The sequence below is a fragment of the Mercenaria mercenaria genome, chromosome 17 (genome assembly GCF_021730395.1).
Source record: "Mercenaria mercenaria strain notata chromosome 17, MADL_Memer_1, whole genome shotgun sequence".
NCBI lineage: Eukaryota > Metazoa > Mollusca > Bivalvia > Venerida > Veneridae > Mercenaria > Mercenaria mercenaria.
In genome coordinates this window covers 62,408,143-62,420,783 of record NC_069377.1, presented here as the reverse complement: position 1 = coordinate 62,420,783, position 12,641 = coordinate 62,408,143, and the positions used below count along the sequence as shown (strand labels likewise).

Genomic DNA, 12,641 nt, shown 5'->3' with positions numbered 1-12,641 from the left:
GTTTATAAGAAGATTATGTAATACCATTTACGAATGTCTTACTGTCTATTATGTTATATAATTTCTCAGAAAGCCTAATTCCCATATGTGTTCTTAGACAGCTGAAGAACATCAGAACTATTTGATTTATCTGTTTTATGATAAAGGGAGGGAACAAGCATTGGCACACTTTACATTCTGTCTTAAAAGTATGCTAAATACTCACAGGGGAAATCAAAAACTGGTATGTGTTTTTTCCAGGTTCAATTTGTGGGTTTTTATGCTTTGTTAAAACAGCTTGCTTCTACCTTCATGCCTTTTTCATTTAGTATGAGTATTGTCCGCGTTCATTGATTCAAAGTCCTTAAAACTAAAACAATACAGAGTCCAGATCAAACAACTCTACGAGCGACGTTATTGTATCGTAATTAATTCAAAGTAAACTGATGTTATCTAAAATGAAAGGTAAGTTTTCAAACTCATGTGATAGCAAACAAGGACACTTCTGTTTACAGTCTGTATAAACTGGATACCTCGTCTTAACACTCGCCTTCATCAAAGTGTTTAAAAATGTGAACATTTTCAATATAATGAACACTTGTCGACAATCAAAAGCATGCAAGAAAAAAAATCAAGTTTCGTTTTATGCTATTTTTCTAAACAATATTGACTGTTTCGAGTATTATTATAAGGTTATACATTGTTTTAGCTTTGTTATTTAATCGGCCAATACCACTGTTCAAACTTATTTGAAATTACGTAATTTATATAAATTTCCTTTAATAACTTGATAATATTTCTTAAAGAATCTTAAACGTCTTTTATTTTAAAAAAAAGTGAAGCGAACCAAACAAGTAAACAGAAAGATATGTTTCACTTTATTAAAGTGTATTAAATTTTATTTATAATAATCAATACATCAAAAGTAGAAAATCTCGATCAGATTAAACTTGTATTATATGACTTTTTGTGATGTAAGATGTCGCTGCCAGCTAAGATCAAGTTGCAGTCCAGCCGCAAGTGCACATTTAAGTAAATGCAAATAACTCTTCCAAAACAAGAAAGCAAAATTATGTGCATTGAAACTGATGTGATGGAACGTTACTTATTAATAGAAGAGCTTTATTTCAGATATGAAAAAAACCCAATTCTTAACAGTTGTATCACAGTCTTTATTTTATAAGCTACAGACAAAAAAATTATAATTTAACAGAGAAACAAACAGAAATTGTACTGCCAAATTCGATTAAAACATTTTACATCAAATGCATCTCTGATAGTTCCAAGAAAACTATGGCTAGTAACTGCTGTAAGTTAAAAGACCCAGACATTGACGAATTTCTCATTAGGCAAAGCCCTTTCTCCGAAACATGGTTAGAAACATTAATTCATGATTTTCTGCTTCCTAAGGATAATTTCAGTGCAGCAAAAATCAGTTACATTTTATTATTTAGTTCATGAGAAGCCATTTAAAGCACAATGATTTGTTTTCCAGCTTTTCGTTTGTTTAATCACAAAGCAAACAACTATAACATGATAAAATTTGTAAGAAGATCCTTTAGAAGCATTTATCATGCAACTACTATGCAAAGTGCCTGATATCACTTGCCTGATATTTTATTTTGTTATCAGATCATTGACATGATATCAAAATTAACCCCCTCCCATATTGACGGACTAGTTTTTACATCATTCCAGATTGAATTTTATTACAGAGCCCAGTTTCGATTAGATGTTGCACAACATTTTTTCTAAATAGATTCTGTAATCTCAACAAATTTCCTCGAATATGGTTGTCTCTAATTTTATCACACAGACAATAGCACTGAATGACGTTCTTGTGAAACGTTCATCATGACATCACAATGTTTACATGGAAAGGTTTACATTTGACAATGTATGATATACTTATTTTTGATTTATACCTTAATTAAGGTATGCATATTTTATTAAGTGTTAGCAAAAGTATTTGTGTTAATTATTATTCTTGTATCAGTTAATTATAATTCTTGGATCAGTGTAAATTTAGTGATTTTAAAAACTTTAAAGTAGATCTCAGAGACTCTGACCTGAGTCTGGAAATGGAAGTGAAATTTTCAGCGCTTTGGACATGTAGTTGTCTGAGTCAAGTGTTTCATAATATGGAAATAGAGCATGTTCTGGTTTATTCAAGAGGATGATTTTTTATTTTTTATGCAGGTAAGAGTTTATTTCATTGTTATTTTGTTTTAAAGAATATCAGAAAGTCAATAAACTTTGTCGGAGTTGAATTCAATATGGCTGCCGTATTGTTTCGTTCAGATGTTTCAGGGGCGGATGAATTTCAAAACCGTAAAATATAAATTTAACTTTTTGCTCTAGTAGACATTTTTTACTAAATAAGAAATGAAGACATATGTTGTTCTAAGCAGTTTGTGTGAGTTTCATGATAAATAGAATAACAGGCTACTGTCTTTTGATATCAATGTTATCAGGTCGAGGTTGATATGGGCTGGAAGGGGTGAGGGAACATTGATATCAAAAGACAGTAGCCTGTTATTCTCTATAGAATGTAACCATGCAAAATAAAAGCAGACTTGACTGAGTCTGTTCATGAGCGGTAAAATAAAGTGCAACAACCCTCAAACCCCTTAGCATCAGATTACGCAGAATTTTATGGCACAGGTATTACAAGGGCTCAATTATCACAATGGATAAGAAAATATAAGAAAACTTTTTTACAGCTGCCACACGGCACTTAAAAATTGCTTTTGTAATAGTTAATAAGATCCTTTTGAAGCATAGAGAATACAACAAAGCAAACTTATAGCAAATCCCGGTTTCATCAGAGGAAATGCAAAGTGCAACAACCATCACGCCCCCTAGAACCTGCTTGAGCTAAACTCTCTTACACATGTATATGGCTCTTATGCTTATGTTTTTTGTTTACCCATTTAATGGATCGTATAATGTTTGCAGTATATGGTAAGAGGAAGGCGATGTATATTCATTAATGTCAACACGGTCTAAAATTAAATTCGTTCATTGAACAATTACAGAGGGGATGCGGCAGTGAAATTCCCGCACATTTAGTCCGGGCACTCAAGATCAAATCTCCCATTCAATAAAACTTGACTGTAGTGTCACCAGCTTTTCTAAGACAAAATTCAATCGAAAAACATCAGGCTATAATAACTTAATATTGGTGATATTTATTTTTCTATTTGGCATTAATAATTTTAACTGAATCTCTGTGCTGTCGTATTTGTCCAGAGGATAATGGTATGGTATAAATATATTACAACGACTGTTCTCAGCACCTCTCGAATAGCTTGAAATTCAATAAACAAAACTCGTCATTAGCTCCAAGCCTAGACACAACCGGTAATTGAGTTTTGATGCTAAAATCGCTTTTCTGAATAAAGTAAATGAAGCGAATACATCGTAGTTTAGCTAACACAGACATTTGCAGGAAACATTCTGGCGTGACACGGTATCTGTTGATTATTTTGTAGAACTGCTCTCCGCGTCTCTGAGTAAGCAAGATGGACAAGTATTTAATACGATAATGGAATTGTGTAATGAACTTTCATTTACGTAACAATCAGTTATTGTGCGACTTTTTCAGATTTCAGTTTTTCTCTAGCGTACTTAAATGTTTTGGTGCATAGAAAGGTTGTTTGGCTAAAGCACAAAGAACAAAACGCAAGTAATAAGGGCATGCCCTTAATACGGTAATGGAATTGTGTAGTGAACGTTAATGTACTAAAATGTTCGAATGCATCAAAAGTTATAAACTTTGACTAAACCACAAAGAACAAAACTGCAACTACAAAGTAAAATTATAATGTTTTATCCATGGATGATAAGTGAATTGTCTTCTCTTTCTCTTAAGTTATTAAATGTTCCAAAACCTTATTTATTTCAAAATAAAATTTCCGATAGCGATTTTCCTCAGTCACTCGAAATCTGCATGGGTTTGCACATCAGTAAATTGCGCTTGTACCAGTGAGAGCAAGGCCGACGTTTCTTTTCTCCTATTTATAAAGGCAACTCTTATTCTTGTATGTCGATTCTGCTGTATTCATTTTTAAGAAAAACGTACTTGATGATGGTTCAGGTAACATGAGTAGGGAAATCACCAAGGATCGCCTAATTTATGTAGTGGCAAACTGATGTTTGTTTCCTGGTATTACGACAGACAAATGTTTCAATGTCGTGCACCACAAAGTAGTGCTTCTGTAAATCGGTGCCACAATGTGTCCGCTGTTTTAGTAAATGATTGTAAAATGTCTTGCATGTGCTGTCGTGAACAGCGTAAGCATTTAATACATGTATAAATCACATTTCATTCGTGGGATGTTAGTATCAAACTCTACACATGTATTTTTGTCTCTATTATTTTGTTTCGGCAAGATACAACGAAAGACATGTATTGTATAAAAAATTGAAAGATAAATACTAGTCTACCACTCTTTATAACTAATGAATGATATATACATAAGATTTAAATTGATATTTCTATAACAGATGCTGGCTGTAAATGTTTTATGTCTTTTTATAAATATTCATATAAACGCTGGTGGCTCGGACGGAGGCCTGAGTTAAAATAAAGGTTTTGTATTGTTAAGTTTTTTATATTTATAAAACAATTCACAAATATAATGCATAAAGTCAATGGATATTTACAACATGGTGCTATATTGAACTGCCCTGTGAGGCACGGTTAAGTAAAAAGCCCCTTGCAAAATAACGCAAAATCGACAAATACCAAATTATGTCTAAACAATTTGATCACATCAGTCAAACCATATTTAATATAACTTGCACATAGTTTTAAAACTACCTAACGCTTCCAGTTCAAAACGACAAATAAAATGTTGGGAATGACGCATCACTTTATACCTGTTTTAGTTTCAATAAATTGTAATGACTATAAATTAGGTGTCACCTTTACGTCATACATTGGACCTTTAATGGCTTGTTCAATAATGTTAACTTCACCGTCATAGAAAAGAGATAATGCATTGTTTTCCAGTTAATTTTCAAACTTGTTGCAAAGTATCAAATATCATCACATTAGACTGCTTTAGAAGCTTCTGAATGATTTATAATTTTAATCTAAGAATGAACTCGTTACATGTATTGATAAATATACAGACTGGGTACCAAGGAAAGCCTTTTATTCATCATTTATGCATCATTTATGCCGTGGCAATGAATCCGTTATTTTGTCCTTCACGCTGCAAGAACAATATTGTTTAGTTACATCACTAGAAATAAGAAAACAAAAAAGTTTTCCTCTGTTTCTTTTTTTTTCACCAGTTTCACATTACATAAAGTTTAACACAGTACATATTTAGGCAGACCTTAGCGCCCTACAGACATTTTGTTTACATCACTTTCTGTTACCTTGCAACTGAGTAAAACCACAGACCTCTTGCAAACCAGACACTAAATGACTTGATGTCCTGTGTTTTACCCGGACAAACAATTATTCATTAAAATGGTTAAGTTTGAGAAACATAAATGCAATTAGGTAATAATTAATTACGGCAATTATGCTTATACTTGAAACTAAAACATGTGTTTTGTCTTAACTGACCAAAATTTTAACCGCTGAGTTTAATTTATGAATATTTTATTATCCAAAGACAGGTGAATTTGCATGAACTATACTATGATTTTATAAAATGTTAACAGTGACAAGCTTTTAAAATATTCATTGCGTTTATATGAAGTGAAAACGATGTACATGACTTTGGATGAGATCTAAGGGTGTACAATTTTTAATTAAAGCTATATGATTTGAAGATACTTTCTGAAATAAATTGGAATTCAATTCTAAAGATTTATTTCTTAAATGCCTTCTAACATGAAATTAAAATAATCGAATCTGATGATCGCACAATTCGTGGTATTATTTGCTCCAAATTTGTAAATGTTAACACATTTTTGATGGCATTTTAAAACATGTAAATTGACTATGGCTAAATGGTAGGAGAATATTGCGTTATTTAAAAGTTAGTTTTAGTTATATACATGTCATTCAGGGTTGGCTTTTTAAAACATGTTTGAAGGCATTTAAAATATTGATGCAATATCGAAGGCATTTAATTTCAATTTAACCACAACCCATTTTACTGCTATCGTTTTTAAAGTCATGAAACTATAATGTTACTTTGGCACGCTCACATTGCCAGTCAGGCTTTGTGGTCTTAATTAAGCTACATCATTCAATTCTGCTCAAAGTTTATACTGTTGATTCGTAGAGATGACTTGCGTGCTAAATCGTTATGTAGAACACGTTTAGAAAAAATATTGATTGTTTTGTCAGTCCCTTTTATAAACTCTCAAACGCTTTTAATATACTTGATCTTGGTATATTTTTAAACTCATAGTTTTAAACTGTTAACAACTGGTTTCTATTTTAAAGTATAAGTTTACTTCTCAAATAAATATTTCTTTTCATATCGATATCAATTCTACATGTTATATCTATTATTAATAGTTTCCTATAGTTTTACAAAGGCTTAATAAACTGTACGTCTTTAATAATGTGTGAGTAAAACTTTGTATATTTACTTGTGAACAATATTTTTTACATGTGAACAATATTATCATACTTGAAAACAATATCATTTACTTGATTAAATAATCAAATCATTTGCGTTTGTCGTGCAACATTTAAATTTGTCAATTTAACAACTGCGTTTCTTATATTATATGTTTTATACCATGTTTGGGCAAACTTTAAAGACATACTTGTACGAGTTGTCTGCATGTCAAAACAGGAAAACCTCCAGTAAGATGTTTGAAGACGTTTCATCGGAGTTGCTTTTGATTCTAATAATTACGCTTGCTTTTTTTTAATTTTGACCAATCAGTCATGATTTAAGTTAGTTTTATACATTGCTCTTGTTAATTTCTTCTGTAAATCCATACCCATTTATGCAAGGAAAAGGTTTGAATGAAGAAAATATAAATGTAAAGAATATAAACCCACCTGGAGCCGTGAAATAAATGATTTATTCCGAAGAAAATATCTTGATTGCACAACTCAGCAAATGTCAATGATGTTTAATGCTTTTAATATGCACCACGGGAAAACTTACTTTCACAGCTTTTATTCCACTCTTTCATCAAGTAGACGAAAATAGTCAAGGAATATCCAAATCTAGGATGATAACCGCGTAGGAATAGCTCCCAAGTCCAAAGTCATAAACAATTACGCATGTTCACGTCACCACCATGCAACTAGTAAATAATTTATTCCTGCGCGCTTAAAGTAGTGCGAGGATTGCTTTGTATTTACCACGGCTCTCTGGAGACCATTAGGAAATTGAATTTCCTGAAACAATGCCGGCTTTGAGCTCAGATGATAGCAGAGTCGACAAAACAGTCAATGGAGTTCACAGAGAATAAATGAAAACATCATTTACACTAGTACAAACCTTATATAGACATTGCTCCATTGATTAACACTGACTTTTTGAAGTATTAAATTGATGTCACCATTAAAACTAATATGCTGATCAGTGTACTTGTTATAAAAGTATGTTCGAACCGCATTCTATCTGGAAAACATTTTATGATATTTTTTTTTATATCCCCTGATTGATGAAACATGCAAATATGACAGTACAAAGGTGTGGACAATGGGTTAATCCAGATACTATTTCTGTAAGCAAGTATATTTTACCGAGAAAAAATAGCGAATGCTTTCTTACATGGTTTTCTGCACTAAATTATTCACAAAGATATATTTCTTAAATCGGGTATAAAGATAAAGAAAAAGTGACGATTTTTCATTGTATTCTACTGAAACATTTTGCGGGGAAAAAACCTAAGATTTGCTTTTTTATATCTGAAAATAACAGATTATCTCTTTGTATCATTTTATTTAAAACAGTGTAATTTTAAATGAATACCGGTTATAAATTAAATTCAAATTATTAGGGATCACCGAAAATTGTAGGGGACAACGTTTTGTTTTATGTCCTTGGCTACCAAATCAAACCAAAAAATAGAGTGCCTAATTTGTGGTTATAAATCGATTAGTATTTCGCTTTGAAATCTTCATAAACCCATACCATTCGCATTCCAACGAAGTGGTCGGACATTCATTAAGGATATTGCATGCTCTATGAATATTTAATAACGTAAAATATGGCATTTCCTTGTATTAAATATGATTGCTTCAGTTGGTACTTGACAAAAGTATTTGGCAGTGTTTTAGTTCTTGTAAACAATAACCACGGACCAACTTCTGGTAGAAATGTAAAATATGAGCATTTTCTGTAAAAGAAAGCAGCTTTTGTATAAATCATACTCTCCATACACAAAACTTACATGTTTCCAATGACGGATATGATATTAACATGCAATATCGTGGTTGTAGAAAGAACTTATGTTGAAAGCGCTCATATTTTATCAATCCTCATGTGTATAGAGAAATTACTTTACCAATCAATAACCTAATTGCTAACAATTACAATTAACTTTGCAACGTGTTTGCATATTACGATAATTGATTGTATGTTGTTTATTCGTAATGTTTTTATATTGGTCTTCTCTTATTGAAAGATCCTGTTCGTTGACTTTGTATCAGAACTCAGATATAAACATACAACACAACTTGAACAAAGGGAAACAAGTAGAATTGTGATGAACATGTTGATTTGGAATTGCATGATTTCTCTCTTCTCTTTAACCCTTACCCTGCTTAATTTCTGTAATGAATTTGTCTATCTTTCAATTTGGACAATACCATTAACTGTTAAAAGGTTTTTTTACCAATGAATTATTGACTGAATGGCGAACATTGCATATTTTGATCAGACTGTACGGATGTGCAGGCTGATCATAATCTACAGTCTGGTCGCAAAGGCAGGATCAATTGTGTACAGCATAATAAGTGTTAAAACCACTAAAATCTATATCAAAATGAAGAATCGTCAGTATTCAAACTTGAATAAAACTATGCAATAAGGAAGCTTGATAGAAATAAGGACCAACTGATATTTAAGTGTACTGGATTATTTTCGTGATCGGTACTGTAGTATGTTTTACGAGCACGTAAAATACAACTGTACCTATTGTTTACTGCAACAGAATTCCACTTAGCCGGTGCTGGGGCGTGAGGGATGTTGACCATTTTATTACCTCTCATGAAAAGACTCAAACCAAGTTTGCTGTTACGCTTTTTTTTGCGTTCTGTGCTTCACAAGTTTAATCAAAAGTGTTCTTACATATGAGTCGTGCCATGAGAAAACCAACATAGTGGTTTTGCATCCGCGCAGTCTGGTCAGGATCCATGCTGTTCGCTTTCAAAGCCTATTGTAATCAGAGAAACTGTTAGCGAACAGCATGGATCCTGACCAGACTGCGCGGATGTGGATCCATGCTGGTCGCAAAGCCACTATGTTGGTTTTCCCATGGCGCGGCTCATATGTATTTCGTGTAGCATTTCATTTATAAGAAATAAAGGAAGTCTAGATCCTATTCAATTGATTGTTAGATAAGCAAACGCATTTCGATTCGTGACATCATACTCTTACCTAAATAAAATTAACATCTCAATATTTCTACAGTTTTGGTAAGTTGACATGTTATACTATCTGGCAAAGTTGTTTTGCTATAAAGTGCTGACAATGATGTCTGTAGATGTTATCTTTTGTATCAAATAAAGAAGGAAGTAAATTTGTACCACGCAACGTAAAATTGGCCTCGTTCTGTTTGACACATACTTTCACGAGCATTTTGTTTTTTCTTCGTCATTATCTATTTTACTTTGTCTTTTCATTTTTGTAAAGAGGTCAATTTTATACACATCCATCCATACACACACTGTTATATGGTTTTGTTTATTGAAAGCCGCGTACTACGCCCGTGTTTATGTCTTTTTTATATTGTTTGTAGAGCTGAAAAAGTCTCCCCGTACTTGAACTGTGTTATATTTTCTTGCCATTTGAGGGTTATCGAGTATATTCCATTTTACTTTAATAGAATTCAGCTTTAGCCGGTACTATGGGGAGGAAGGATGTTGCTTTTTCAGTATATCTCATTAACAAATTCAATCAAACTAAGTCTGCCATTACTTGGTTGACTCCTATATTCCCGAATGATTTTCTTATACATTTATTAATTATCATGAAATCAGTCTTTAAATGCCGTGTGGCGATTGTAGAGTACATTCAATTCTACTATTACAGAATGCGGCTATAGCTGATAATAAGCGTGAGAAACGCTACATATTTCATGACCTCTCATGAACAGACTTAATCAAACCGAGTCTGTTATCGTTTTGCTTGGTTGCATTCTATGCTTTTATTATAGTTTTAATAGCATGTAAAAGGATAACCTGAACCTCTTTTACATTACAATTATGGTTGTCGTGACACGTAGTTGTTTACGAGACAAGTCTCTTTACCAAAAGTCTTTGATTTTAATTACTAAATAAACAATAGGACTTTTGCAAGTCTCAGTGACACAATACATTGGTCATTAATAGCCAAGTAGATGAACATATCATTTTTGACTAGACATAATAAAATTGTAATAATATAAATTGTTCATTGCTGTTTCTTTCCTGTTTGATTATCAATACCTGTGGAAAGATATACAAATTACCTAAGCTTGATTTCCATTATAGGAGTTAGGTGTACATCCTCAGATTCTTACCACTCATCCCCCAACCCCACTCCCCCGCCCCATCTGCTATCCTCAGATTTAGAAGCTTCCAATGATTTCATGTAAAAATTTCATTAAATGTATGGGATTATTTAAGCATCAACATTAAATCCTCGAATAATTTCAACATTAAATCCCGGAATTAGTCTAAAAAACGAATGCCGAAATAGCAAAACTATTTGTCCGAAATCCATTGCAGCTCTAACCGCCTTTCTAAAGGCTTGTGTATCTGTTATGTAATCAACCATCTGATTTGAAACACCTTGTTGCAAAACGCACGTGGGTGTTAACTAACTTTATAGCCAGAAATATAAATGTGAAAGTGGTATTGTCAAGCGCTCTAAATATTTTGACCAAAGGGAAATACTGATATTAGAATGTTTCCATCTGTTGTGTATGTGAAGTATTACATTGCTTCTATGGCAATTTTTTGCTTGTTTCGCTAGTTATTCAGTACTGTCAATCTCCCACATCTTTCACTTTCGTTGAACCAAAACATGGAAATATGAGATACTCATCTTGGAAATAAAACATTGCTATAGTCAGTGTTGTTATATTTTTGTGGTCCTTTTAGGGTCAGGGAGAACACGCCGGTGCTATTGGGCATGAGGGGTGTTGTATTGGTCATCTTAAACAAATAGCAGGGGGACAGTATTGCTACTTTTGTCGTGTACCTAATCCTTCAAGGAATCGGCACACTTTCACAGCATATTACAATGTTTTTACGTAATGCCGTGTGCCGTTTGAATCATGACCGTCGGACAAGCGTTGCTCATTACTCAACGCGGACATACTATTTTGTAAAAGTTTATAGAGATAAAAGCGAGTTCAAGAAACGACAACTATGTAAAAGAGATTGCAGTATTGCATCATACATTAACATTTTGAGTAACTTAGGCCCAAAGTTCTGATGGATAAGCTTCTCTCACAGGTAATTGTCAATCAGCTGACGTATATTTTGATACAGTACTTTTTACGTATTTTTTAACAAAACAATATCCTTGTATGTTCTTGTCTTTTAATGACGTGAATCCTTATATTATCTTTTATAATATTCTACAATTAATAGTTTCAAAGCCAGGAAAGAATAACCACATGCCTGTAACACATTAAAACATACTTGTCACAGTACGTGGGTTCCAGGCAAAACTAGCATATTTCTTAAAATTCTAACTTTAACTTTAGTACCTGTAATTATACAGTATAGCAAGATATACATGTGTTACATCGGTACAATACTGCTTTTTCTGAAATGTTAGCAAAGTTGGTGAGGAAACCAACACGGACTAATTAATGGATATAACACAATTACTAAGATATAACATATTGCGTAATTACTAGTATGTAATTTTTCTGTTCTGTGTAATGTTAGGTTTCTTTTTCTATGTTTGATAACCATTTCAGGGTCATTCTGTATCTTCTCAGAGTCTTAACAGGTAACCAAAATAAATTTAGAATTTTTCAAATCCGATATACATGTATTTCAACATAAGATTGTGTAGACTACATCTGTAGTAAAACAGCACCGATAATATTTATTCTGCAAATATGTTTCGCCGTTATTGTTTCCATAACCTCTTTATCTTCTGGAACAGAAGTCACTTGGGTATACATTCCATGCCAAATATAAACATTATCTCAATAGTTTGTTTAGATGAGGCAATTTATCAGAAACAAAAGTGGTAATATTTGGCTAACATTCCAAAATATCTATTTTATATGAAAACAAACAAATACACACGGGGATTGAAAAGTAATATTGCTTTAAATAAAGTTTTGATGATTTGCTTTTCTGTTATTTTTTTCTGAAGTAGACTTTGTTTTAGAAATATTGCAGATAGCTGCAGTAAGGTGTGAAAAGAATGTTATGACCATTAATCGTATTTCATCCTCTAAAGCATAGTTTGCTCAAGATTTGAATTGTTTTCTGTGTCATGTCCCAAATTCATGAGTAGATTAGTTTGGGGCAATGAAACCTTAAACATTTACCT

General features: G+C 32.5%; 1 protein-coding gene across 2 annotated transcripts in view; it reads right to left on the bottom strand.

Annotated features, from left to right (window-relative positions):
- LOC123536572 (vesicular glutamate transporter 1-like) overlaps nucleotides 1-7,201 on the bottom strand; it is a 173,797-nt gene extending 166,596 nt beyond the window's left edge. Inside the window, exon 1 of one of the 2 annotated variants that reach the window (XM_053528375.1) lies at nucleotides 7,074-7,201. The gene's annotated coding sequence lies outside the window, so the exon portion shown is untranslated. Of the gene's footprint in view, nucleotides 1-6,964 lie in introns of both variants that reach the window. The other variant, XM_045319877.2, reaches the window with a different exon arrangement.
- Between the last annotated feature and the right edge of the window lie 5,440 nt (nucleotides 7,202-12,641).